General features: G+C 43.2%; 1 long non-coding RNA gene across 3 annotated transcripts in view; it reads right to left on the minus strand.

Moving 5' to 3' along the window:
* Positions 1-26894, minus strand: part of LOC138758049 (uncharacterized) — a 174584-nt gene that overhangs the window by 19774 nt on the left and 127916 nt on the right. For all 3 annotated transcript variants that reach the window (XR_011354095.1, XR_011354096.1, XR_011354094.1), the window contains exon 5: positions 12386-12423. This is a non-coding gene — a long non-coding RNA (uncharacterized lncRNA). The remainder of the gene's footprint in view (positions 1-12385; positions 12424-26894) is intronic.

Consider the following 26894-nt stretch of genomic DNA (forward strand, 5'->3'; position numbering starts at 1 on the left):
GACTTTTTCCAAGACAGAGATCGAAAAGTCAAGATAAAGATTGATTTGAAGGAAATGAAACGATATGGAGTTTAAGCAAAAGTGTGGAACTGAGGTTAAAGACCAGCTATGATTTTATACAATGTCAGAGTAGGCAAGATGACCCAAATGGCTGATACAACTTTGAATTTTTATATTATTTCTCCCATTTAGGTATGCCATTTGCATAAGTTGTTTATTTTGATAATGAGTTCAGAAGTGATCTCAGGATAAAGTTTTATTGTTGATTATTTTAAGTACATGACTTCCAGTTTGCACCCTCTTAATAAAATGGATGTCTTCTCTCCATCCACTGTATCAACTCTCTCAGAATTTAAAACTTCTGCTGTGCCTGTCTTTCTTGGATTGGAAATATATCCATTTATTTTATTATTTTAATCATAATAATTGTAGTTAGCGCAACATTTTTAACAGTGCCAGCGATTGGGACCAGGATTCGAATCCCACACAGTCTGTCAGGAGTTTGTACGTTCTCCATGTGTCTGCGTGGGTTTTCCCCAGGGGTTCCAGTTTCTTCCCACCGTTTGAAACATACTGGTGTGTAGGTTAATTGGGTGTAAATTGGGTTGCATGGACTCATGAGCCAAAATTGTATTTCAAAATCTTTGTTTAAATTACATGTCTGAATCATAAAGGTTTCCCATTCTCCACTTATGCCATCTCACTGACTTTGCACAGAGCCCTGGAACACCTAGACAGCATTTAACACCATCATCCCCTCAAAATTGATCAGCAAAAAGCAACATACCAAAAAATCCAGAGATCTTTCTTCTAAGTAATATAAGAAGTAAAGAACTTGGACTCGATTTGGATGGAGCACAAAAAAGATTTATTATGATAGCCCTAGCTGTAGCAAAAAAATGTATTATGTCAACCTGGAAATTAGAAGATAGCCTGAGAATACAACAATGGTACATAGAAATGAATAAATGTATTCCATTGGAAAAAATGACATATAATTTAAAAAATAACATCACAGTATTCGAACAAATTTGGGAACCGTACATGGAACACAACAGAGAAGTCCTACCACGGACCTCCAACGCCTAAAATGACAGAAGGAGAAGAAGACGAAATGAACTGACCCAGCATGTAAAAGTAGAAGACACAAATTTCTTGTTTATTTTCATTGTGTGATGACATTGTTTAATGGGTTTAATGTATCATATAGGTTGAATGTTGAGTGAGTGGGGGGGGGGGAATGAAGGAGGGAGGGAAGGGAGGGGGGGAAAGGAGAGAAAATGACACTGTGTATATTCAAGAGGGAAATGTTTGTGTGTATTTTGGTTAGTATGGTTCATAGTGTGAATTTTTTTTAATTGATCAGCAAACTCTAAGACTTGGGATTCAACACCCCTCTGTGTAATTGGATCCTGATTTACCTCACCTCCAGACTACAATCAGTGAGGATAATCTCCATCAGTATGGAGCACCCCAGGGCCACATTTTTAGCCCCCTGCTCTTCTCACTATACACCTATGACAGTGTGGCTTAGTATGACAACAACAACTACAAGTTCACCGATGATACCACAGTAGTGGGTTGTATGGAGGAAGGAGATGAGTCAGCGTACAGGAGGGAGATTGGAAACTTGGCTGAATGGTGCACCAGCAACAAACTTGCACTCAAAGTCACCAAAACTAAGGAGCTGATTGTTGACTTTAGGAAGGGAAAACTAGAGGTGTATGATGCAGTAATCATTGGGGGATCAGAGGTGGAGAGGGTGAGCAAATTTAAGTTCGTGGCAATCACTATTTTGGTGGACCTTTTCTGAACTCAACACACATCGTGAAGAAAGTGCCTCTACTTCATCAGGAGTTTGCAGAGGTTTGGTATGACACTGGAAACCTGGCAAATTTCTACAGATCTGTGGAGGAAATGTGCTGACCAGCTGCATCTTGGTCTGGTATGGTGACACTAATTCCTCTGAGCACAAAGCTCTGCAAAAGGTAGTGCACTCAGCCCAGGACATCACAGGTAAAACCCTCCCCACCATTGAGAACATCTACAGGGAGCATTGCCGTCGGAAAACAGCAGCAATCATCAAGGATCCACATCACCCAGCACCCACTCTGTTCTCATGGATACCATCATGAAAGAGGTATAGGTGTCACAAGACTCGCACCACCAAGTTCAGGAACAACAGCTACCCCTCCACCATCAGACTCCTCAACAGCAAACTCAATCAGAGACTCATTTAAGAACTCTTGCACAGTCAGTTTGTTTACATGGCTTTATTTGTTTACATGTGTACCTTGAGTTTGTGTTTTTTTGCACTGGCAATAAGTAGCAATTCTGCCTCGCCCACGGGAAAAAGAATCTCAAGGTTGTACATGATGTCATGAATCTACCCTGACAATAAATCTGAAATCTGAAATTTTCTCTGTCAACAAATGCTGGCTGAACCAATAATTTCATCATTCCTTCAGTGAATAAATGAAAATTTATTGTGTGAGGTGGTGTGCTAAGGGTGGAGGAGGGGTGAGCTGATAAGAGTATTTAAATTATGAAGGATGATAAACAAGGTAGATGGTTAAGAATTCTTTATAACATTTGTGAGAATATCTAAGACAAGAGGGCTTTAAAGTGAAAGGTAGGAAATTTAAAGGGATCCAAGGGGAAATATTTTTACGCCGGGATGCTGGAAAGTCTGGAATATACTGCCTTAAGAGGTGGCGCAGGCATTTAAGGAACATCTTGAAAAGCACTTGAGTCGTTAAGGTACAGAAGGCTATTTTGACCTAATTTGGGTCAATGGGATCAGTGTAGATAAGTAACACGAACATGGAGGGCTGAAGGACCTTTTCTTTACCATCCAACTCAATGACTTGAAAAGAGTGAGTTCTCAGATGGAAAACCGCAGTCTGCTCATAAACGTTCAGCTTTGGTATTTGACATTTTCATAGTGCTTTTCTGATTTTCTATAGCCAATAGCGTAGATTTTCACTATTAGAGGGAAAATCTTCCTGCACTTGCAGTTTTAGCAATAGCTCCCAAGATTCCTCATGTACAGTGTTGCAATTGTGAAGTTGATGTGACAGCATTTTTCATTTTTTTATTACTAACATACAAGGCCTTTAGGGAATAGGGCACATGATGTCTCGGCTCAAGAACCTTTCTGTAGCTTTGACCTACAGCTGTACTGACTCTGTAGTTGGCAAAAGTAATTTTCCCACAAAGATTTCTTTCTTTCCTCGCTGATGTTAGATATCAGTTTAAACTTTGGTTTAGGATCAGAATAACTTGAGCACTTACACTGCCCTATTTATTTTAAATGCCAACTGTTAGCAAATGCTTTGAAAATGTTACTTAATACATTCAACCCAATTAAAAAAATATTTTATTTATATTTTCACACAAGTTTGTTGTCAAGCCAACAATGGCAGTTCGCATTCAAACATTCAATTCATTCTCTTTATGACTATATATACAAGCCCTTGTCTCTACCAGCTCCCCTCCCACCACATATAAAACAAGACGACTCACTCAAACTTCGACCAACAACAACAAAACTTTAACACTAGGAAAATAAGTAATAAATAAGGGACAGGGATTGTTGCAGCTCAGTGGGCTGATATCCATTCCTGTCTTTCCTTGATCGGGATCAATGCGAGGGAGAGGAAGCCACAGCAAGGAACGGGGAAACCAATCACCACCATGGGCCTTTGTAGTGCATGTATGGTTGCCAGATCTTATGAAAGGTACCGTATTTGTTTCTCAGGTTATCAGTTATTTTCTCCAGGGGAACGCAGCTCTGTATTTCCCTGTTCCATCGTTTTATACTGAGACTAGAGTTGGACTTCCAGGTCACCACAATGCACTTCCTGGCCACTGCTAAATTGGATTTGAAATTTGGACAGCTTCATTGTAAGCCTTATGTCCATTATATTTCCTAGCAGGAACAACTCTGGGTCCTGTGGGAATCGCTTGCCTATATGATTTTCTCCAGGACTTGGCCTAGATCTATCCAAAAGGGCCTCACTATGGTACATGACCAGGTTGCATGCATGAACATTCTGGTTGCAATGCCATATCTGAACCATTGGTCTGAGAGTTCCGGTTTTGACCTGTTTATTTTCTGCAGTGTTAGATAAAGCTGGTGCAAAAAGTTATAATGCACCAGCCTGTACCTTGCATTGATGACCATGGTCATGCTTTCCTGGCACAAGTCAGACCAGCATCTCTCATCAAATGCAATGCCCAGGTCCGACTCCCATCTTTCTTTCGATCTATGAAGGCCTAGTTTGGGTCCCTCCAACTGGAACAGGTTGAAATAAATTTCTTACCACTCCCCCTTTGAATCAAGGCCTCTATGTTACTGCGTCGAGGTAGGGCCATACTTGGACCCAATGCATCCTGTAGAAAAGACCTTATTTGAAGATAGCAGTGGAATGCCTGATTTGGCAATCATATTTATTTTTTAGCTGCTCAAACAACATTAATTGCCCCTGCTCATTACAGTCCTCTATGCACTTGATGCCATTACGATGCAAGGTGTCCAGGTGTCCAGGATCTTGTTACCTAACGTTAATGGTATTAATTTATTAGGAGTCAGGGATGTTTTTGGGTGACAGCCCCACTTTAGTGTTCAGATACTGGCTAATTCTGGACCAGATACCAATCACTTGTTTTAATATTTGGCTGTCCTTCTTCCCTGACAGCAATTTTGTGAACCATTTGTAAATGAAATCCTTTGCTATCCTCTTGCCCACCAAGGGCAGATCAATTTGTGCCCAGGATGGTACACCTCCTCCCTGAAAGAGAGAGGTGGTGTATCTCGACTGAGCTGCCCAATAATAGTTTTTGAAGACTGGCATTCTCAATCTTCCTAGACTGTAGTCCCATGTTAATTTTTCCATAGTGACACATGCCATCTTACCACTCCAAGAAGCCTTCTAACCTTATGTAGCAGCTGTTTAAAGAAACCCCGGGGCAATGGTACAGTGAATATTTGAAAGAGATACTGGAATCTTGGCAACACATTCATTTTGATGCAGTTAACCTTGCCCACTAATGTTATGGGCAGGGACATCCATCTATTTAAAACCTCTTCGACTCTCTCCAGCAAGGGGATGTAGTTTAACGTATAAATTATTCAAGTTACCATCAATACTAACTCCTAGGTATTTGTTCCCCTCCTGCGGCCACTTTAAATTACTATTTTCTTTAAATTGACTATAATTACCCTCAGTGAGTGGCATCACCTCGCTCTTTTCCCAAATGATTTTATACCTAGAAAGTTTCCCATAGTCCTCCAGTACTATGTGCTGTCAAGGCAATGAAATCGTAGGGTCCATCAGATGTATCAGTATGCCATCAGCAAATGTTAATTTTGTGCTCCTCCTGGCCCACTCTATAACCTTTAATGTCTGGATCCTGATGAATGGCATCTGCCAGAGGTTCCATTGCCAGCACAAAGAGAGTTGGTGACAGTGGGCACCTTTGTCTACTAGATCTGGTAAGTGGGATGGCTGAAGAGACCTGCCCATTGGTTACGACTTTTGCCAGGAGGGTTCTGATCCAATTTTGTAAAGTTGGTCCCAACCCCACCTTTTCCAGCACCTTAAATAAAAAGTCCCATTTGAGTCTGTCAAAAGCCTTCTCTGCATCCAAGGAAACAGCCTCTCATTTCAAGATTGTGCCAGATGCATTACTGTCAACAATCTGCCAATATTGTCTGCTGTTTGTCTCCCCTGCACAAAGCCTGCCTGATCTTTGCTTATCAATTTCGGCAAATGCAACACCAATCTGTTTGCCAGGGCTTTGGGTAGGATCTTATAATCAGTATTCAGCAGGGAAATTGGCCAATAAAAAGAGAGCATGAGTGGATCTTTGCTCTTCTTCAAAATCATCATAATAATTGCCATTGTGAAAGATTCCAGGAGGGTCCATGTTTCCCTAGCCTGGTCTATCACCTCCATATACAGAGGCATAAATAAGTCCTTAAATTCTCTATAGAACTCAGGTGGGACTCCATCCTCCCCCAAAGACTTGCCTGCTTGGAGTGGATTCTATGCTTTATCCAGTTCTTCCTCTGAAAAGGAAGGTCTAATCCCACCTGCTCCTCTAGATTCAGGTGTGGGAGATCTAATCTGGCCAGGAACTCGTCCATTTGACTGGGAACTCCAATTCAGATTTATACAATCCTTCATAGAATCCCCTGAAGGTCTTATTAATTTCCTTTGGTTTATATGAGACCTGGCCATTCCCCATTTATATTGCCCTAACTGCCAAGCGAGGACCTTGAGGGCTTTCTCCCGCAACTTGCAATGCTTTTGTCTTGACCTCATAATGGCCTTATCCATACTGTACATCTGAAGTGTATTATATTCCAATTTCTTATTTGTGAGAGCTGTACAAAGGTCCTATGAGCCTGATTACTGAAAATCCTTCTCGAACTGGGTAATGTCCTTTTCCAATTCCTCCACCTCCCTCAAATAATTTTTCTTGACTGTCTTTGTATACCAAATTATCTGGCCCCCCAAGTACACCTTGAGGGTGTCCCATAGAAGAAATTTATCTGGAATGAATGGCAGTTGTCCTCACAGAACAGGGCTATTTGAGTTCTTATAAAACTACAAAACTCCAGCTTTTTCAACAACAGTGTTATGCTGTACCTTGCTTATCTGGCATATCTATAGTCAAAGCCAAGGGGGAATGGTCTGAGAGAAGTCTTGCCCTACCCTCCAGAGTAGGAGTCATGTTGCTTTGAGTAAAATGAGTAGTCCCTCCCTCAGATGATTCGTCCACCATGCATCTATCAAATTCAGCTCCCTCCTGCAGTCAATGGTGGCTTTTGCCACCCTGGTCCTAGTTATCCATTTTGTGGATTTATCTAGCATAGGATCCAGACATAGATTAAAGTGACCTCCATTAGAATATTTTAATTCCCCTCTGCCAATTGTAGGGAAATGTCCTGCATAAATTTTTCATCATCATAGTTGGGGGTATACACATTCCATTTTCCTTCTGAACCTGCAATGGAACACTTTTCCCCATTAGAATTGCCACTCCCCTTGCCTTTGAGCCAAACGAGGAGGATATAACCTGACCCACTCATCCCCTTTTTAGCTTTTGATGTTCCCACTCAGTTAAATGCATCTCTTGAAGGAAGGCCAGATCTATCCCCATTTTTTAAATGTGTGCCAAGACCCTTTTCCTCTTCACCTGACCATTTAAGCCATTGACATTAAAAGTAGCAAACTTTACATTCTTAGCCATTATCCCTGGGTTCCTCCCCTAAATGGTTCCTCCCCTAAATGCTTCCCCCCCCTCCCCGCCACCACCCATTCCCGCACCCCCAATCTCTGACCATCTGCCCTTCACTTCGCTCCATCTGAGCCGTGAAAATAACTAAGTGAGGAACAAGGGTGGGAACAAGGAGAAAGGCAAAAACCCAAATGACTAACCAAAAGAGAATAAAAGAAGACACAAGAAACATTCACAGCCATACCTTCCCTTAACCACCATTACTCTCCCAACATAATCTTTGCCCCAGGTTACATTCACCCTCCCCTCCCCCCTACTCTGTTGCCAACCTCTTTCAGTTGTCAACTCCCCACCCCCCCCCCCCCCCCATAACAGGTTGTGACACCGGCAAAACTGTAATTATAGCTTCTTGTCTACTTGGCACAACCTTTTTTCAAACCTTTTTTCAATTTAAATGCCAAAATATCATTACATTCCATAATACATCTGTAGATCCCTGTGGGTTAAATTCACAATGTAATAAAAACCACTGTAGGTTAATCCCTAGTCGGGCTTTACTTCTTCTTTGTGCTCCCCAATGTGGTCAGGCCTTCAGTGAATTTCCATGCCTTCTCTGGATCTGCAATAAATTTTCTTTCTCCTTCCGGAAATATCACCTTCAGGATGGCTGGATGTCTCAATACACATTCATATCCCTTTAGCTTGATCAACCTCTTGACTGGCTCAAACGCCTTCCTGGCCTTCAACTGTGCCGCACTAATGTCTGGGTTGAAAACTTTATTTCCCTCAACCTCTAAGGGATCCTCTTTGCACCAGTCACCCCCGCTCCTAATATGCTCTCCCTGTCCTGATAACACAACAACCTTATCAGGACAGAACACGGTCTCTGCCTGGGACCTGGTCTTGGGAAAATGAATCTATGAGCCCTTTCTATCTCAATCTTTTCTCCCAATATACCCTTGCCCAGCACCTCAGGGATCCAGGTCTGAAAATAACTTACTGGGTTTTGCCCTTCAATTCCTTCCCTTAGCCCCACTATTTTAACGTTATTTTGCCTGCTGTAGTTCTCGAGAGCATCTAATTTCCTCCAAATATTCTCCCTCTCATTCAACAGCATCTCTAACTTATTACCCATACCATGTATGGTGTCTTCATTTTTGCCTACCCTTTCCTCCACTTCAGCCACCCTACCAATCAGCCCAGATAGGGTTCCTTGGACCTTGTCCAGCTTCCCTCCCATATCTTGGGCTCTCCTTTCGACAGCCTGGAGGAGCCTGTCTTCCATCTGGCCCAGCATGTCCATTACATCACACAGTGAGGGTTCCCCCCACCCCCCCTGCTTATTTTGATTTGATTTTGGTTGTTGCGCTCAACCTGACGCCACTCCATGTTGTATTGTCCACTGCACTGCGCGACTTGACTCCGGACACGCCGCTGCAGCCGAGGTGAGTTCCGACCACCCCCTCAATACCGGAGTTGATGCCAGTTCTTCGCGGATTCTTTTCTTTACAGGCCGGCCCGCTCACTGCACCCTTCATTGTTGCTGCCCCACGATTGCTACAGGCTCTGACTTCATCCCTGGCCTCGCACATATCATGAGGGCACCCAACCTGGCATTTCCACTGTGGGAGGGGGGCCCCAAGCTTCTCCCCATCTCCAGGGACATAAGAAAGGTTTTCTTTGTGTACTTGTTGGACAGCAGTGCTGTCATTCAACTGAAACTGCAGCTCCCTCCTCGGGCCTCAGGGCAGCCCCGCCATTTTCCTCACCTTGAGGCATCTCTAGCTGGGCCTCTCATTTCGATGGAGATTCTTTCATGCTTTTATTTGTAAATTTGCTCTTAGTCATTGTTTGTTGTAGGCTTCTTCCCACGTCCTTTTTTGGTATTTTGGTAATTCAGTTGAGGTTTTTATCCTATTTATTCTTGCCAATCCTGGGAGCTCTAGGATTCCACCTCCTCCTACTCTTTCCACATCACGTGACCTCCCATTCAACCCATTCTTCTCATCATGGAATCATAGAGACATGCAGCATGGAAACTGCCCCTTTCACCCAACTTGCCCATGTTCATCAAAATTCCCACCCACATTCGTCCCACCTGCCTGTGTTTGGCCCATATCCTTCTCAAACTTACTGGATCTAGTACTTGGTAATGAACCTGGCCAGGTGGTGGACCTCTCAATGGGGGAGCATTTTGGTGATAGTTTTAGCATAGCTATGGACAAGGTTAAAAGCAGACAAAATGGGAAGTGCTAATTACGATGGGATGAAGCAGGAAATAGGGAGAGTAAATTGGTAACAGATGTTCTCAGAAGAAAGCACAGAAGGGATGACCTGTGTGAGGTTCTGGATAGGTTTCCCCCACTGAGACAGGGAAAAGAGGAGTAAAAGGGAACCATGGTTAACAAAATAGGTGAGACTCCTGTTTGAGAGGAAGAAGGAAGCATACTTTATATTTAGGAAGTAAGAAATAGGAAGGGTTCATGAGAATTATATGGTAGCCAGGAAAGAACTTAAGAAAGGAGTGAAGAGAGCTAGAAGGAGGCATGAGAAGTCCTTGGCAATTAGGATTAAGGAAAATCCTAAGGTATTCTATGCTTGTATGAAGAACAGAAGGATGACAACAGTGAAGGTAAGGCCACTTAAGGATAAAGAATGCCATATGTGCCTGCAGGCAGAGGAGGTTGAGGACATCCTAAATGAATGCTTTGCTGCAGTATTTACCAGCGAATAGGTCCTTGGTCAAGTTGAGATCAGAACAGAAAAAGCTTATGTGAAATTATGAAAGAGGAAGTGCTGGATCTTCTTAAAAGCATTAGGATTAATGTCCCCGAAATAGGATGAGGTATACGGATGTTTGCTATGGGAAGGGTGGGAAGAGGTTGCTGGGGCATTGGTGATGATACTTGTGTCCTGTTTGGCCACAGGAGAGGTGTCAGAGGATTGGAGAATGGCAATGTGGTCCCCTAATTTAAAGAAGGTAAAAGAGAGAATTTAGAAAATTATTATAGTCATGTCAATGGTGTGCAAACTATTGGAGAGGATTCTTACGACAGGATTTACGAGCATTTAGAGAAATACAGTCTTCTTAGGGACAATCAGCATGGCATTGTGAAGGAAAGTTCGTGCCTCACAAGCTAACTGGGTTTTTTGAAAAAGTAACCAAAGAAATTGATAAAGTTAGGGTGGTAGATGTGGTGTATATGGAATTTAGTAAGGTATTTAATAAAGTCCCCCATTTGCTTGTTCAGAAAGGCATGAGGCATCCATGGAATCTTGGCTATGTGGATAGAGAATTGGCTTGCCTTTCGAAAGCAGAGAGTAGGAGTGGACAGAAAGTATTCTGTCTAGAGGTCAGTGACTAGTGGAGTTTTGCAAGGATCTGTTCTGGGTCCTCTGCTCTTTGTGATCTTTATAAATGGCCTGGATGAAGAAGTAGAGAGTTGGTTCTGATGATGCAAAGGTTGGAGGAGTTGTGGATAGTGCAGAAGGCTGTCATGGGTTACAATAGAATATAGACAGGATGCATATTTGGACAGAAAAATGGCAGATGGATTTGGATCCAGGTAAGTGTGAGGTGCTGGGTCAAATTTGAAGGCAGAGTACAGGGTTAATGGTAGGATACTTAACAGTGTGGATTAAAAGAGGGACTTGGTGTCCAAATCTCTTAAAGTTGTCAAGTAGGTTGTAGGACAGTTAAGAAGACCAATGACATGCTGGGCTTCATTAATCTGGGGATTGATTCAGGAGTTGTGAGGTGATGTTGCAGCTCTATAAATCTCTGGTGAGACCACACTTAGAATATGTTCAGTTCTGGTCACTTCATTACAGGAAAGATGTATAAGCTATGGAAAAGGTGCAGAGAAGATTTACCAGGATGCTATCTGGATTGGGACACATGCCTTATGAGGCAAAGTTAGCAGAGCCAGTGCTTTTCTCTTTGGAGGATGAGAGGTAACTTAATAGAGGTCTACAAGATTATGAGAGGCAGAGATAAGGTAGACAGTCAGTACCTTTTTCCGCGCCTTCTCTGGATCTGCAAGAAATTTCCTTTCTCCTTCTGGAAATATCACCTTCAGGATGGCTGGATGTCTCAGTAGACATTCATATCCCTTTAGCTTGATCAGCCTCTTGACTGGCTCAAACTCCTTCCTGGCCTTCAACTGTGCCGCAGTAATGTCCGGGTAGAAGAAGACTTTATTTCCCTCTACCTCTAAGGGACCCTCTTTGCACCCATCCCAGGGCAGGAATAACAATCACCAGAGGTCATCTAAACAAATTGAAGGGAGGAAACTTTAGGGAGATATCAGGGTATGTTTTTTTTATTCAGACAATTGTAGGTTCCTGGAATGCATTGGCAGGGGTGGTAGTGTAGGCTAGAACAATAGGGCATCTAAGAGACTCTTAGACAGGCACATGGATGAAAGAAAAATAGAGGGTTATGAGATAGAGAGAGGTTTTTTTGGTAGGTATATATGTATCGGCACAACATCATGGGCCAAAGGGCCTAACGGTGCTGTAATGTTCTATCCATATATCTGTCAATTTTTTTCTTCAATGTTGCAATCGTATCTGCCTCAGCCACCTCCTCTGACAGCCTGTTCCAAACACTCATTACCCTGGTGAATAAGTTTGTTGATTAAAGGTACCCACAGGATCTCGGATGCATCTGCTGCATATTTTGCCAACCATTTTCAAATCCACCAGCAGCCAAAGTTAAACAAGTACTGCTTTAATGCATAATTAGTTGTGCAGTCATGTAAAATGTTTTGCTTTACCAAGTAACCACAAAATTTGAGCTGCTTCCTTCTTTGCATTCAAATGAAGGAATGATTTATTAGTTCTTAAGAGAAGTGGGGGCTGTGGTCTTTCTTCATTCCACAATAATATACATTTGGGGAGCTCAGAAAGAGAATGAAATGCTGACAAAGAAAACATGAAACACAATAGCTCATATCCAAGAATATTCTGTTTTCTCAGACAAGGAAATTGGACATGAGGTTTTTGTTGAACCTTCAAGTATGTGGCGAGCTGAATATTCTCTTCCATAGCAATCTAAATTAATTTCAGATCTAGTTTATCATTGTTGAATGCAACCTCTGAGCCACCCCTTTTGAGCTTCGGCTGCAATTCTTACCTTAATGTTGCATCAAATCTTGATCACGCTGATCACACCTGAGGAACAGACAAAACATATTATGTGGTGATGCAAAACAGATCCAGAGCCCATAATTTGCCATAAACTACGCTGTGAGTTGTGTACTTCCCCACATCTTTATAGAAATCAATGTGTGTCTCAAGACCACAAGATCAATGGAAACCGTGAAAGGGCATTCATACTATCATTCCCCACTGAACAGCAAAGATTTTGCTACCAGAACACTTTTGAGTGTATTTTATGGATTTTGGGCTGCTGATCACAAAAATCCTCCTAAACTTTTCCCATCACATACCATTTTTGAGATATAACTTTTTAAATATTTTCTGTCATAGTTTAAGTCTTCTTCAAGCATACTAAACCATGAATTGCAACGTCATTGAAAGTTCACTTTCTATATTCACACTTGGACTTTTTCCCTGCTGATCTTGATGCAGTAAGTGACAAACACGACGCCATATAACGTGTTATATGGCGAGCTCTCCACTGGCCACCGTGACAGAGGTGCACCAAAGAAAAGGTACAAGGACTGCCTAAAGAAATCTCTTGGTGCCTGCCACATTGACCACCGCCAGTGGGCTGATAACGCCTCAAACCGTGCATCTTGGCGCCTCACAGTTTGGCGGGCAGCAACCTCCTTTGAAGAAGACCGCAGAGCCCACCTCACTGACAAAAGGCAAAGGAGGAAAAACCCAACACCCAACCCCAACCAACCAATTTTCCCCTGCAACCGCTGCAACCGTGTCTGCCTGTCCCGCATCGGACTTGTCAGCCACAAACGAGCCTGCAGCTGACGTGGACTTTTTACCCCCTCCATAAATCTTCGTCCGCGAAGCCAAGCCAAAGAAAGAAAGAAGTGACAAACATGGTGAAAGGTTTCACCAGGATATTGCGACCATGGAAAATTGGTATCAGGGCAACTGAATTGCATCAATGCTGGCTGACTGTTGTTGGATACTGACATGAGAGGCATCAGATACTGAGTACAAAACATTTCTAGGTCAGTTGAACCAACACAAGGTGTCAGCATCATGATGTAATTCAATGTACTACATTTAATCAGTATTAATTTAAAGCAAATCTGAAATTATCTTTGTGTTCAGCCTGAAGTTGTCTATCATAATCCCAATTTTTTTCAGGAGGGAAACCTTTTGAAAAAACATTATTGTCCAATGTTATTGCTGGTCTCTACTTCGACTTAATTTTCCTGTTCTCAGTCTCACCCTGCTCAATAAAATCTATCTTGTTGGAAGCTCCCATTAGTTCAGTCTCAACAGCTTTTTAATGAACCAATTTTCAGATCCTTACTATAGTTGCCAGTGGGAAAAGTGCTTCTTCACTTGGTTCCTAACATAACATAACAATTACAGCACGGAAACAGGCCATTAGGCCCTTCTAACATCTAACTTTACTTTTAAGATCATTTTCTCTTGCTATGGATTTTGACTTCAAATTATATTATTTCTTTCCAAATACCCTACCAAATCCTTCTCACTTCAAACATTTTGAGGAAAATCTACCAATACAGCCTTACCGGAAATAATGTTTTAACATTGTGTCCAACATTAACCACACAAAGCAGAGTGTAGGTTAAATGCAAGCTTTTATAGAGTGATATTTACAACTAAGTCTTGCCTCTGTGCAAGCCCAGGTCAGAAGGAGGAGCATGAGCTCCAATCGGCTTTATATACAGGGTCATCAGGTGGTGGCCCCTGGTGACTTAGTGGTGTAATGGCATATCACCACTTTCACCCCCCTTAAAAAAATTTGGCCACTCACCCCCCCAACCCCCGCAAGTTCATAAGTCCAGGATCTGGCGGGCTTTCTTTAGTCTCTTGGACCTTCAGGATACTGGGGAGGTGGGGGGTATTGGGGGCAGGGGGTCCTGACGTTGAGTGGTTGAGGGTGCAGGGCTGCTCATCGGCTGCAGAGTAGGGGTATGCTGGGGGGATGTAGGGCTTTTCGGATGGGTACCGGCTGTTGGGAGTGTATCAGTCGGTGGTTTGTTTTGGGATGATATGATATGATATGATGTGATATGATATTCCTGATGTCTGTTGTCCATCTTGATGGTCCATAGGGGTCCATAGGATCTGTGATCCTTCCTTGTTGTACACGATACCAGCCGGCGCGATGTCTCTGATGGCTACTAAATCTTTCTGTCCGTCCCTGAATGCGACGAATGCATAGTGGGGGTTCACGTGCCTCAGCTCTACTAGCTCCACCAGTGGGTCCATTTTGTGGGGCCTAGAGTGCTCCGGAGGAGTGCCGGACCCGGTGTCATCAGTCATCTAGGCAGCACTGGCGTGCCCATCGCGGCTTTCCTTAAAAATTAAAACAAGCGGTCATGTGGAGTCGTGTTTGTGGTGGTACACAACAGTGAGCGTATCGAATGTAAAGCCTCCGGTAGCAGGTACTGCCATCTTGCCATGGGTAGGTCTTTTGCCTTTTTAGGTCAACAGTACTGTTTTCCAAATAGTGGCATTTTCCCTTTCCACTTGCCTATTACCCCTAGGGTTGTAACTTGTAGTGTGCTTGTGGTGATACCTCTGTCCCGTAGGTAATGCTGGACTTCTGCACTCATGAATGCAGCACCCCTGTCAGTGTGTATATAGCCAGGGTACCCACACATGCTGAAATTAGATTGCAGACATTTTATTTCTGTGGCTGTTGACACATCAGGGCATGGAATTGCGAAAGGGAAGAGGGAGTATTCATCTATGTTGTTAAGGAAGTAGACGTTCCTGTCGTGGGAGGGGAGCAGGCCTTTAAAGTCGAGGCTGAGGCATTCAAAGGGTCTGGTGGGTTTTATCAATGTAGCCCTGTCTGACACGTAGAACTGCAGTTTGCATTCCATGCAGATGGGACAGCCCTTGTTAACTGTCCTTACCTCCTCCACCAAGAACGGGAGATTATGGGTCCTTATGAAATGGAACAATCTAGTGAGCCCCGGGTGACCCAACTCATTGTGCAAGCTCTGCAGTTGGGACGTGTGATTGAGGGTCATGCAGATGCCCCTGGACAGTGCATCTGGGGGCTCATTGAGCTTCCCGGGCCAGTATAGAATGTTGTAATTGTACATGGACAGTTCTATACTCCAGCGCAAAATTTTGTCATTTTAAAATTTTCTCCCTGTTCTGGTTGTCGAACATAAATGCCACGGATTGTTGGTCGTGACCAGAGTGAAGCGCTTACAAGCCAGGTAATGTCTCCACTACCTCACTGCTTCTACAATGTCCTGTGCTTCCTTCTTCACTGCTGAGTGTCTCATCTCTGACCCCGGTAGGGTCCACCCCTCCTGATTCAGTGTGGCCGCTAGTGCTACATCTGAGGCATCCGTCTCCACTTAGAAAGGTTTAGTCTCATCTATAGCCCACCGGGTTGCTTTTGCAATCAGGTCCCTAATCTCTGTAAAGGCTTTGACAGCCACAGGGCCGAGGGGAAACACTGAGGCTTTTATGAGCGGGCGGGCCCTGTCGGCATAGTTGGGAACCCACTGTGCATAGTATGCGAAAAGTCCCAAACATCTCTTTAACGTTTTTTGAGTGTAACGGACTGGGAGGTCTGGGAGAGGGCGCATGCGGGCAGGATCTGGGCTGATTTCCCCGTTTTGTACTACGTGTCCCAGGATGTCCAGTTTCTTAGCTCTAAAGACGCGTTTGTCCTTATTGTATGTTAGGTTACGTTCCTTAGCTGCCTGGAAGAAGCGCTTGAGGTTTGTATCATGGTCGGCTTGAGAGTGGCTGCAAATGGTAACATTGTCGAGATAAGGGAACTCTGCCTGGAGTTGATACTCGTCTACTATGTGGTCCATCTCCCGCTGGGACAGAGACACCCCATTAGTGATGCCAAAGGGGAGATGGAGAAACTGATACAGTCTGCCATCTGCCTCAAATGCTGTGTATATGCGGTCCCTCTCTCTGATGGGCAACTGGTGATATGCTGCCTTGAAGTCTATAGTGGAGAACACCTTATATTGCGCAATGCTGTTCACCATGTCTGCTATGCGTGGTAGTGGGTAGGCGTCCAGCTGCGTAAACCTGTTGATGGTCTGACTGTAGTTGACCCCATCCACTGCTTCTCCCCCGACCTTATTACAACTACTTGGGCTCTCCAGGGGCTGGAGTTCTTCTCTATTATGCCCTCTTGTAGGAGTCTGCAAACCTCCTCTTTAATGAACTTTCTATCCCGCAGGCTGTACCTCCTGCTCTTGGTAGCTATTGGCGTGCAGTCCAGGGTGCGATGAGTGAATAGCGGGAGAGGTTCTACATTCAGGGCTGTCAGGTTACAGGGCTGTTTGTTCTTAAGGAGCAGTGGGGGAAGGGGCCCATTGTAAACCATTGTGATGCTCTCCAATTGACATTGAAAGTCCAGCCCGAGCACAGAGACGGGGAGAACTAACAATTTAAATTCCTCGTACTCTGTGCCTTGTACTGTGACCTTGCAGAAGTGTATCACTTTAGCTGTGTGGCTGTTGGACGCAAATAAAATCTGATGGTCACTAGAGTATGTGTTCAGGGCAAGGCACTCTACTAGCCCCCATCTATGAAACTTTCAGTACTCCCGCTGTCCATCGGGCAATTTACTTTCGACCCATTAATTTTAATACTAACAGACGCATTTCATAAATCGTGTGACTCGCCTGGTTCAGACGAAGAGAGGCTAGCATGGCCTGTCATCCATTCTGGTATTCAGTATCCTGATCATAGTAGAACTCTGGGTCATATTCCTCCCCTGATGGTGGTGTCTTCTGTCCAGCATCCTTTGTCCAACATGGCCGGCTACACATGGCATTCTGTTTCTGTCTACCTGAGGAGGAAGAAGAGCTTTCCCGCCTCTCATTTGCATGAGAAGAGACTTTGGTGGGAGTCTTGGGGCTTCTGCAGACTTTTGCATAATGTCCTTTGGTTCTGCAGTTTGAACAGCTAGCTTCTCTAGCTGGGCAGAGAGCTCTGGGGTGCTTGGGCTGCCCACAAAAGGAGCACTTGGAGCGTTCCAGTGGAGACACTGCTTCTATATGTTGCCCTTGAGCCCTAGTGTTCCTCTCCCTGTGCAGGGCTAATGTGTCCAGCAAAGTATACTCCTCCAGTTCCTTTCTAGTATCTTCTAGAGCCTCTTTTCTCACAGCCTCTGCCTGATCTCAGTAGATCTGATGCCCGCTACATTCCTGTCTCTTATGAGCTTATTCGCTTACGCTTGAGCAGATACAGTTTAAAGTACATTCCCTAGCTAAATCCTTCAGGGCAAGGATGAAATCCCTAACAGACTCCCCGGCTTCCTGCAACCTGGTCATGAGCCTGTGTCTGGGGTGGGGCACGCTGTGCCCTTTATTATAGTGTCTCTGCAAGGTGCTCATAGCCTCTTGATAGGACTTAGCATCCTGTATAAGGGAGTACGGGTGATCCCCCAGCTGCGCTAGCAGTAGCATAAGCATTTCTTCCTCCGACGCCCCATCAACCCCCATGTAGTTTAGGAAACACCTCTGCCACCGGTTGAAGTGAGTGCTTGCCCCGGGGGTCCTGGAATCCAGTTCCAGACTCTCTGGCCTCAGCACCTGGCTGAACTTGAGTCTATGATTTTGTGGCAGTGGGGGTGCATACCGAGCCTGATTCCTTCCCTACATGGCCACTCAATTCTGTGGAAACATGAGCGCCCTCTGGGGAGTCGGAGTTAGCTGGGGGTGTTTCTGGGGGAGCAGGCTATTCTCGCGGTCCTGGCAGTAGATCGAGATCAGGAGGGATACTTGCCATACGCCTTCTGCCCGTGCTTGTTGCAACCCTTGACTATCAAGCAGGGGCCCAGTGGGCTGCGTGGCAGGACTCAGTCCTGGAGAGTCACTTAACAGGCAGGGCTCTGGGCTGTTCTTTACCTGCTCCCAGGTGCTTCTGCCCTCTCGCAGTCCTTGGTCACTAGGCGAGTCCCTCTCTCCGCTGCGGCTTTGGTCCCATGGCTGCCCGCCTGGTCCGTACTCGGCTGCACGTGCGTGGAGAACATCTCCATTTTCAAATCCTTAGATCTGATTTTGATGGAGTCGGGAGCGTGGGCGAGGACAGAAGTAGCTTCCATCCTGGATATAAATCATTCTATTAAATTGTGACCGACATCAACCACACGAAGCAGAATGAAGGTTAAATGCAGGCTTCAATAGAGTGATATACACAGTTAGGTCTTGTCTCTGTCAAGCCCAGGTCAGAAGGAGGAGCACGAGTTCCGATCAGCTTTATATACAGGGTCATCAGGTAGTGGCCCCTGGTGACCTCATGGTGTAATGGCATTCCACCACAAACATTACATAACTTGCATATCAAATATTTGATAATGTGTCGTGCGGATTATGAATCAGGCATGTGGATATAGGATCAACAATACACTCTATGTGTCGGAATGTGAAACAGGCATGGAGTTGATAGAACAAATGCATTATCAACCTATAAACATTCTGAGTTTAATCTTTATTTGAATTAAGCTATGAGTAAGAAGTGGAGAACTCACTGGAGGATATCAGTAGTGTGATGGGGGAACATTAGCCTATTTCCAGATAAGCTGACCACTAAATAATCCAGAGGAATAGGGAACTGGCTATAGGCAGGCAGCAGGCAGAAGAGCCTTTCTGAACCAAATCAAGTTACCTTTATTTATCGTTCATGCCATGGTCGCACTGTAAAGATGAAAAAGACAAGATAGCATTTCTCTAGGTCCACGGAACATATTTACATAAATCTAAGTTAGAATAGAAGTGAAACACATTAAAAATTAAGACATACAGTAACAGTCCATGGTACCCTATCCCCAAATGCTCTGAGAGTTCAGGAGTCTGAGGGCTTGGGATGAAAAGCTGTTGCCCCAATTTGGACATAAGGGCCCGAGTGCTATGGTACCTCCTACCAGATGGCAGAAGGGAGTCTTTCTCAATTTTTATTGCCTTTCACATGCATCGAGTGTTATAGATGTCCTTCATGATAGGAAGAGAGGCACCAATGATCTTTTCTGCTGACTTCACTATCCTCTGCAGGATGTTGCAGTGCAAGGTGGTACAGCTTCCAAACCAAGCGGTGATGCCAGTACATCCTCTGTAGAATGTAGTGAGGATGGAGGGTGGGAGATGAACTTTCCTCGGCCTTTGCAGGAAGTAGAGGCGCTGCTGGGCTTTTTTTGGCTATGGAGCTTATGTTGAAGGACCATGTGAGGTTCTCTACCAAGGACACTCCAAAGAACTTGATACTCTTGACTGTCAATGAACCCCGGGCTTTCTTGAAGAAGGATTCTAGATTTTCCAGGCACTCAACACTCTCTGTGTAAAAAAAAAAACTTTACCTCTGATGTTTCCCCTAAAGTTTCCTCCACTCACCTTGAATAGTTGTTCTCTAGTATTTGCTATTTTCACCCCAGGAAAAAAGTGCCAGCTGTTCACTCTATCTTAGCCTGTCATCATCTTATATATTTCAATTAAGTCACCTCTCATCCATCATTGATCCAAAGAGAAAAGCCCCAGCTTTAGCAACCTTGATTCATACAACATATACTCTAATCTGGGCAACATCCTGGTAAATCCCCTCCTCACCCACTCCAAAGCATCTACATCCTTCCTGGCAACCACAACTGAATGCAATACTCCAAGGGTGCTCTAACCAAAGCTTTATAGAGCTGCAACATTACCTCATGGCTCTTGAACTCAATCCCTCTACTAATGAAGGTCAATGCACCATATACCTTCTTACCACCTTATCAACTTGCTAATAGTAAATAATTGCAAGGTAAATATATCATCAATTATTTTAAATGTCTTTGCTTATATTATACATTCACAAGATGCTTCATAATTTTCAATGATTTTCAGTCTTGGTACCAAATAAGAGTATATTCATTCATGTTGCCATTTTGAATATTTCCATATTTTAAAAAAAATTGATAGAATATTTGTACTTAGTTTTTCTCGTGCTCTTCTCCATGAACAACTATTGTGATGTAAAATCCCTCCCAGGACTAAGTATAGAGATAAAAATGACTGGGAACTCAGATTCCAGCACTGTTGAAATTCAGAGAAAGGTCACTCACATCTGCTATAATATAAACAGCCCAGTAAGCAAGCGATCAGCCTTGGCAGGCACACAAGGGACTGGCCAAAGTCTTCAGAGATTTTTGTAAAGCACAGATGAATAGTAAACATATGGGCATGACTGCAGTTTGCTCACTGTCCTTATTGTCAGCACACAGTTTATAGGGATTTAATAAAGGTATGGAAAGTTGATAAATTACAGTTCAGGCAACATGTCAATAAGACAAGTAAATAATTTTGATGATGTCTACTCTGTGAAAGTGAGCATTAAGTGTATACTTATAGTTCATTATGGTAAAACTATGGACCTAATTCACCACCCAGATAGTCATGGAGTTGTAGTTTTACAGCCTTTTGGCCCATGCTGTCTAAACTGTCAACCCAATTTACTCATATTTGCCTGCATTCCACCCATATCCCTGCATACCTTTCCTGCCCATGTACCTTTATAAATGCCCTTTAAAAGCTACAATTGTCCCAGCCTCTACCACTTCCTCTGGCAGCTCATTCCATAAACCTACCATCTTGTGTGTCATTAAGGTCCCCCTCAGGTCTCTTATATATCTTTTACCTCATCTTAAATCTTTTTTAAATTTTATTAAAATGTCTTAAGCTTTACTTTATATTATATAGTCAATAAAATGATGGTTATTTCAGTAAGTTTCACTGATACTTCCAGCAAGATGTGTGCATGGTTAACCAAGCTGTTTCAGTAAATGTACTTTATTTCAAGGGATAAATAGTACAAAATAATCTTCAGCCATGAATTATCGAGAGGTTCACCACAAATCAAAATAAAAACCATCTGATTTTATGTATGAAGTTACATGAATTTCACCTATTTTTAAATTTCTTGCATATTGACAGAGAGATCCACATTCTTCATGAGCTGGTTTGAATTATCATCATGGAAATTCCTGCTGCCAAGTACTTCTCTCTTTTAGTTTTATGTCACATTCCAGTCACCAGCACATTCTGCAATCTTTGAGAGTTTTTTGACTATATTTCCTGCAGCACCCATTAACTTTTGAAAAATTGTTTTTTCATCATTATCTTATAAAGAAGTCATTCAAAAATCCAGTAGATTGAATAGGAATCTTCCTTGCCCCAACCTTGCCTTTTCTTTTCCAAATATATATATAAATCATATACATCAACATAATCACTGAGATATCAAAAATGCCAACTTGTTATTGCAAGTTTATTAATTGCCACCTTACCTGTTTTCTACAATACTTAAGAAATTTAAAATCAAAATGTATTGTGTTTAAATCTCCCGGGTATTTGGTTTATCACCAGGATTGGAAGAATATTTAATAAGTATATCTAAAACATCTAGGCCATCACTAGATCATTTCTACCTAACAATAACCCACAATTAAAGTTGGAAGAAGAGATGGATAGAGAGGATTGAGATGATAAACTCAGACTGAGATCAATGATGTTCAAGGTGGTATTCCTTGCTTCTGAAAACAGCCCCTTTGGCCCATCATGTTGTGTCAATCCATATGAACCTACACAGCAATATAACTCTTCCCTGCCTCATGCCCATCATCTTCTATTTTTCCTACATCCATGTGCCTATCTAAGAGTCTTTTGAATGACTCTATTGTACCAGTCTCCACCACCACCCCTGACAATACATTCCAGGCACACACCACTTTGTGTGTGTAAAAAAAAACTGACCTCTAACACCTCCGTTAAACTTTCCTCCATTCACCTTAAACAGATGTCCTCTGCTATTTTCTATTGTCACTCCAGGAAAATGATGCTGGCTCTCTACCCTACCAATAATGCCTCTTATAATTTTGTATACCTCTATTAAGTCATCTCTCATCCTTAATTGCTCAAAAGAGAAAAGTCCAAGCTCAATCAACCCTGGTCATAGGTTTTACATCTACATGAGGCGGCCAGAACTAAACACAATATTCCAAGTGTGGTCTAACCAGAGTTTTACAGATCTGCAACATTACCTGACAGCTGTAGATCTCAACTCCCTCATCAGAGAAGGCCAGGACATACGCCTTCTAAACCACCCTATCAACTTGTATGACAACCTTGAGGGATCTATGGTCTTTAACCCCAAGGTCCCTTTGTTCCTCCACACTATTAAGAATCCTGCCATTACCCATGTATTCTGCTTTCAAGTTGGACCTTCCAAAGTGCATCATTTCCCACTTATCCTGATTGAACTCCATCTGTCTATACCCTGTTTTAACCTCCAACAACCTTCTAAACTATCCACAGCACCTCCAACCTTTATATCATCTGCAAATTTACTGACCCACCTGTCTATTACTTCATCCAAATCATATAAAAATCACAAAGAGCAGGGGTCCCAGAACAGATTCTGCAGAGCACAACTGGTCACCCACCTCTGGGAAGAATATATTCCATCTACTACAAACACTCAGACTTCTGCAGGCAAGTTAATTCTGAATCGACGCAGCCAAGATTCCATGGATCTCATGCCTCATGACTTGCTGAATGAGCCTACCATGGGGAACCTTGTCAAACACTTTACTAAAATCTATATATACCACATTCACCGCCTTGCCTTCATCAATTTCTTTTGTCACCTCCTCAAAAATCTCAATTAGGATCTTGAGGCATGACCTACCCCTCACAAAGGACTATCCCTGAGAAGACTATGCTTCTCTAAATGCTCACTAATCCTATCTCTGAGAATTGTCTCCAAAATTTTCAACCACTGACATCAGACTCACTGGTGTATAATTCCCAGGATTATCCCTCTTACCTTGCTTAAACAAGGGACAACATTTACCATTTGTCAATCCTCCAGAACTTCACCTGTGGCTAGGGAGATGAAAAAATCATTGCTAACACCCCAGCAATCTCATTCCTCCCTTCTTGTAGTAACCTGGGATATGTCGAATTTATTCATATGGATTTATCTGTCCAAATATTTTAAAGAAGATCTAGCACTTCCACATTCTTAACCTTGAAATGCTCCAGTATATCTAGTAATATCCTCTAGTATCTGATCTAAATTGACCTCACATTCACCATGGTCCCTCTCCCTGGTGGACACTGAAGCAAAGTGTTCATTTAGGACCTCCTCACACTCCAGGCATATGCTCCCCCTTTATTGCTAATTGTCCTAGCCTCATTTTAGTCATCCTGCTACTTGTCCACATGACATACATGTAGTATGATTTTGAATTCCTTAATCCAACTTGCCAAAGCCTTTCCATGCCCCTTTATAGCTCTCCTTTGTCCTTTCTTCAGTTCCTTCCTAGCTGCCGTATAACTCTCACGAGCCCTTCCTGACTTTTGTTTTCTAAACCTTATATAAGCTTCCTTCTTCTTCTTGACTAGCTTTCTCACTTCTCTTGTCAACCATGGTTCCTTTATCCCCACCATTTTTCCCTCTCTCAGTGAGACACACCTACCCAGGATGCTAAGCATGCTCCATATTTCTGCTGTGTATTTTCCTGAGAACATCTGATGCCAGTTTACTTTCACTAGTTCTTGCCTAATCATAATCAGAATTATTTTTCCCCTATTAAAATACTTTACCAATGTGTCTATGCTTATCCTTCTCCATAACTAAGGTAAAGGTTAGGGAGTTGTGGCTACTGTCTCTGAAATACTCACCCATTGAGGTGTCTGTCATCTGACCAGGTTCATTCCCCGTACTCAATCAAACTCAATCTCCTTCAGTTGGCTTGCTCACATATTGTGTTAGGAATCTGTCTTGGACATCCCTGATGAATTTTACCCCATTTTAAACTTTACCTTAAGGAGGTGTCAGTCAGTATCAGGAAAATTGAATTTCCCATGACAACAACCCTGTTATTATTGCATCATTCCAAGATTTACCTACTTATCTGTTCCTAGGTGGCCAGTGGCTATTCGTGAGGCTAAAGAATGTTCTAAATGATCCCTCCTTCTTATTTCTGACTTCCACCCTCACTGACTTTGTAGATGATCCATTCACAATGTCCTCCCTTTCTGCAGCTGTGATACTATCCCTGATTAGCCATGCCACTCCTCTACCCTGCTCCTTCACCACCCACCCTATCCCGTCTTGAAACATCTAAATCCTGGAACTTGCACCAGCTAATTCTGTCCTTCAGAAATCCTTCAGCACCATCGAGGTGCCCATCCGTGGTTCCCCCACCTCCTCTGATGTCACTGCCTCCTGTGCTCCTGCAACCATAATAGCCATACAGCTGCCTATCTGTTCCAGTGGTGAACCCAAGCTCCAGGCTTCCACAGCCACTGGTTCCAACCCCACAATACGATTAGGAAGCTGTCAACACCCCAGGCCTTTCAGAAGCCCTGCTCATCTTTGCCACGCTCACAAATCCTGGTCATGAAACCTGGATCCCATGAGGCTGCTTCCAGCAATCTGTAGCCTGGTGTAAGTCCTTTGGCTACCAAGCTCCTCATTTGTTCACTGCTGTGGTGTCCACATATGTAGGGCCTTTTCCCAGGCTTCTCCTTTTCGGTGACCGGGGAAAGGGGGTGTTCACATGATCTGGTGCCTTGCATGAGTCTGCTGCATCCCATGAGTCCAAAACCCTCGTGATCTGGGATGCCAAGCATGGATGCACCATCTTGGACAAGCACCTCAGTGAATTTTCCATGTTAAAAAAACACCACCAACCCCATTCTACAAAGAGCTTAAACCTGTATCGGGCTGTCAGTATAATGGTGTGCAATAGTGGAAGATGCTTCTCCCAAACGCAAGTAGTCTTGACAAAGGGTCCAGACTCGAAATATTGGCTGACCATTCTACCCAGGAATGCTTTACGTCCTGCTCAGTTCTTCCAGCAATTTTTAGTCTGCTTAAACATTGCTGATACAAGGTCAATATTCTGAAGTCTTAATAAAGTAATTTATGTTTGGAGAAACAGGAAGAATAATTGCAAAATTGAGGTCTCTTACAGTAACTGATAATTTTATTGAGATTGGGCGTACATCTTGGAATTGTTCCACAGGAAACAGAGCGGTACTGCAACTGCAGATCAGTCTGATAGCCACTTCTGATCCACAAGACCTTATGAAACCAGACTAACGGCTGAGAAATCTGTTTGCTCACATCGTTGGCCTTAAAATCAGTGAAATTAGTTTGTTCAGGCATGAGTCCATGACGCAAATGTAACTTTTGCTCAGTACAAATTGGCAATCACTCAGAAGACCGTACAGACCACTTACTTCTATGTGAGGTCGAAAATTCAGTCGCAAATTATTTTTGAAGTTGGAATTAAGTGGATTATTGAGACAAAGTAAAAACAGCTTTACATTCTGCAGATTAATCCTCGATCTGTGAGTTTCACCATGCAAACCCAAGAAAAGAAAATGTGTGATTTTTTAACCCCGGTCATGGAGATTCCATGAGCTCAAGATCTGGTCAAAGGTCATGAATTCATCAGATTCTTGAGTTGCTTTACAGGGCACCTGGACATGCTCCCTGTCAATGATATTATGAAGCTGCACAATCATGGAGGGTGTTTAATGTTCTTCTTGCAGAGAAGAAAATTTATTGACAGCCCTGCTCATACATTAAGTTGGAGAAGCAATATGACAAATATTTCACAGCAGCCTCTCATTTACCAAATGTTATATCAATTTACTCAGACAACGGACATTCAAAATGCAGGGGAAATAGAAACTGGACCAATTTTTCCTTCTAAAAAAAGAAGACTTCTCTAAAAATGCAGTGAGTGGAAGATTATTACATGCAAATTGCATGGATTAGGTCAATCACATTAATTCATAACAGAATGGCTACCTAACTCAATTGACCGATCACCCATTTGCCTTCCCCCCCCCCATCCTTTTCCACCTTCCACAGAGATTGCTCCCTCCAGAACTCACTTGCCTGCTCATCCTTTCCCACCCACCCTGAGTACTTTCCTCTGCCACCACAGGAGGTCAACACTTGCTCTTACTCTTCCTCCCTCACCAACTTCCGGGTACCTAAAAGGCCCTTCCAGGTAAGGCAAAGATTCACATGCACCTCCTCCAACTTCATCTACTAGACTCAAAGCTCCAGGTATGGCATCCTCAATAAAGGTGAGATCAAGTGCAGATTTAAGCACCACTTTGCAAAGCACCTGTGCTGTGTTTGCAGTGGCCATCCCATGTTCCCAGTTGCATGCCATTTCAAATCCTCTTCCCATCCCACTCTAAACTGTTCATCTCTACCAGAGTTAGGCAAAACACAAAGTAGAGAAATGACACTTCAGATTCTGCTTGAACATAGAAGTTTCCAGTTTCAGGTAACATACCCTCTTTCTTCTTCGATCTAACTCTGTTCTCCTCTCTTTTCACCTCCCCCATTTTTGTCCCTTTTCCTAAACACCCCCACCCATTTTCATCTCCTTTGCTTTGTTGATTCCATCCTCTTCTAGCCACATTTCACCCACCCTTCACCCACTCCATTCAATTCCAATCTGTCCT

This window comes from Narcine bancroftii, chromosome 3 (genome assembly GCF_036971445.1).
Source record: "Narcine bancroftii isolate sNarBan1 chromosome 3, sNarBan1.hap1, whole genome shotgun sequence".
Lineage (NCBI taxonomy): Eukaryota > Metazoa > Chordata > Chondrichthyes > Torpediniformes > Narcinidae > Narcine > Narcine bancroftii.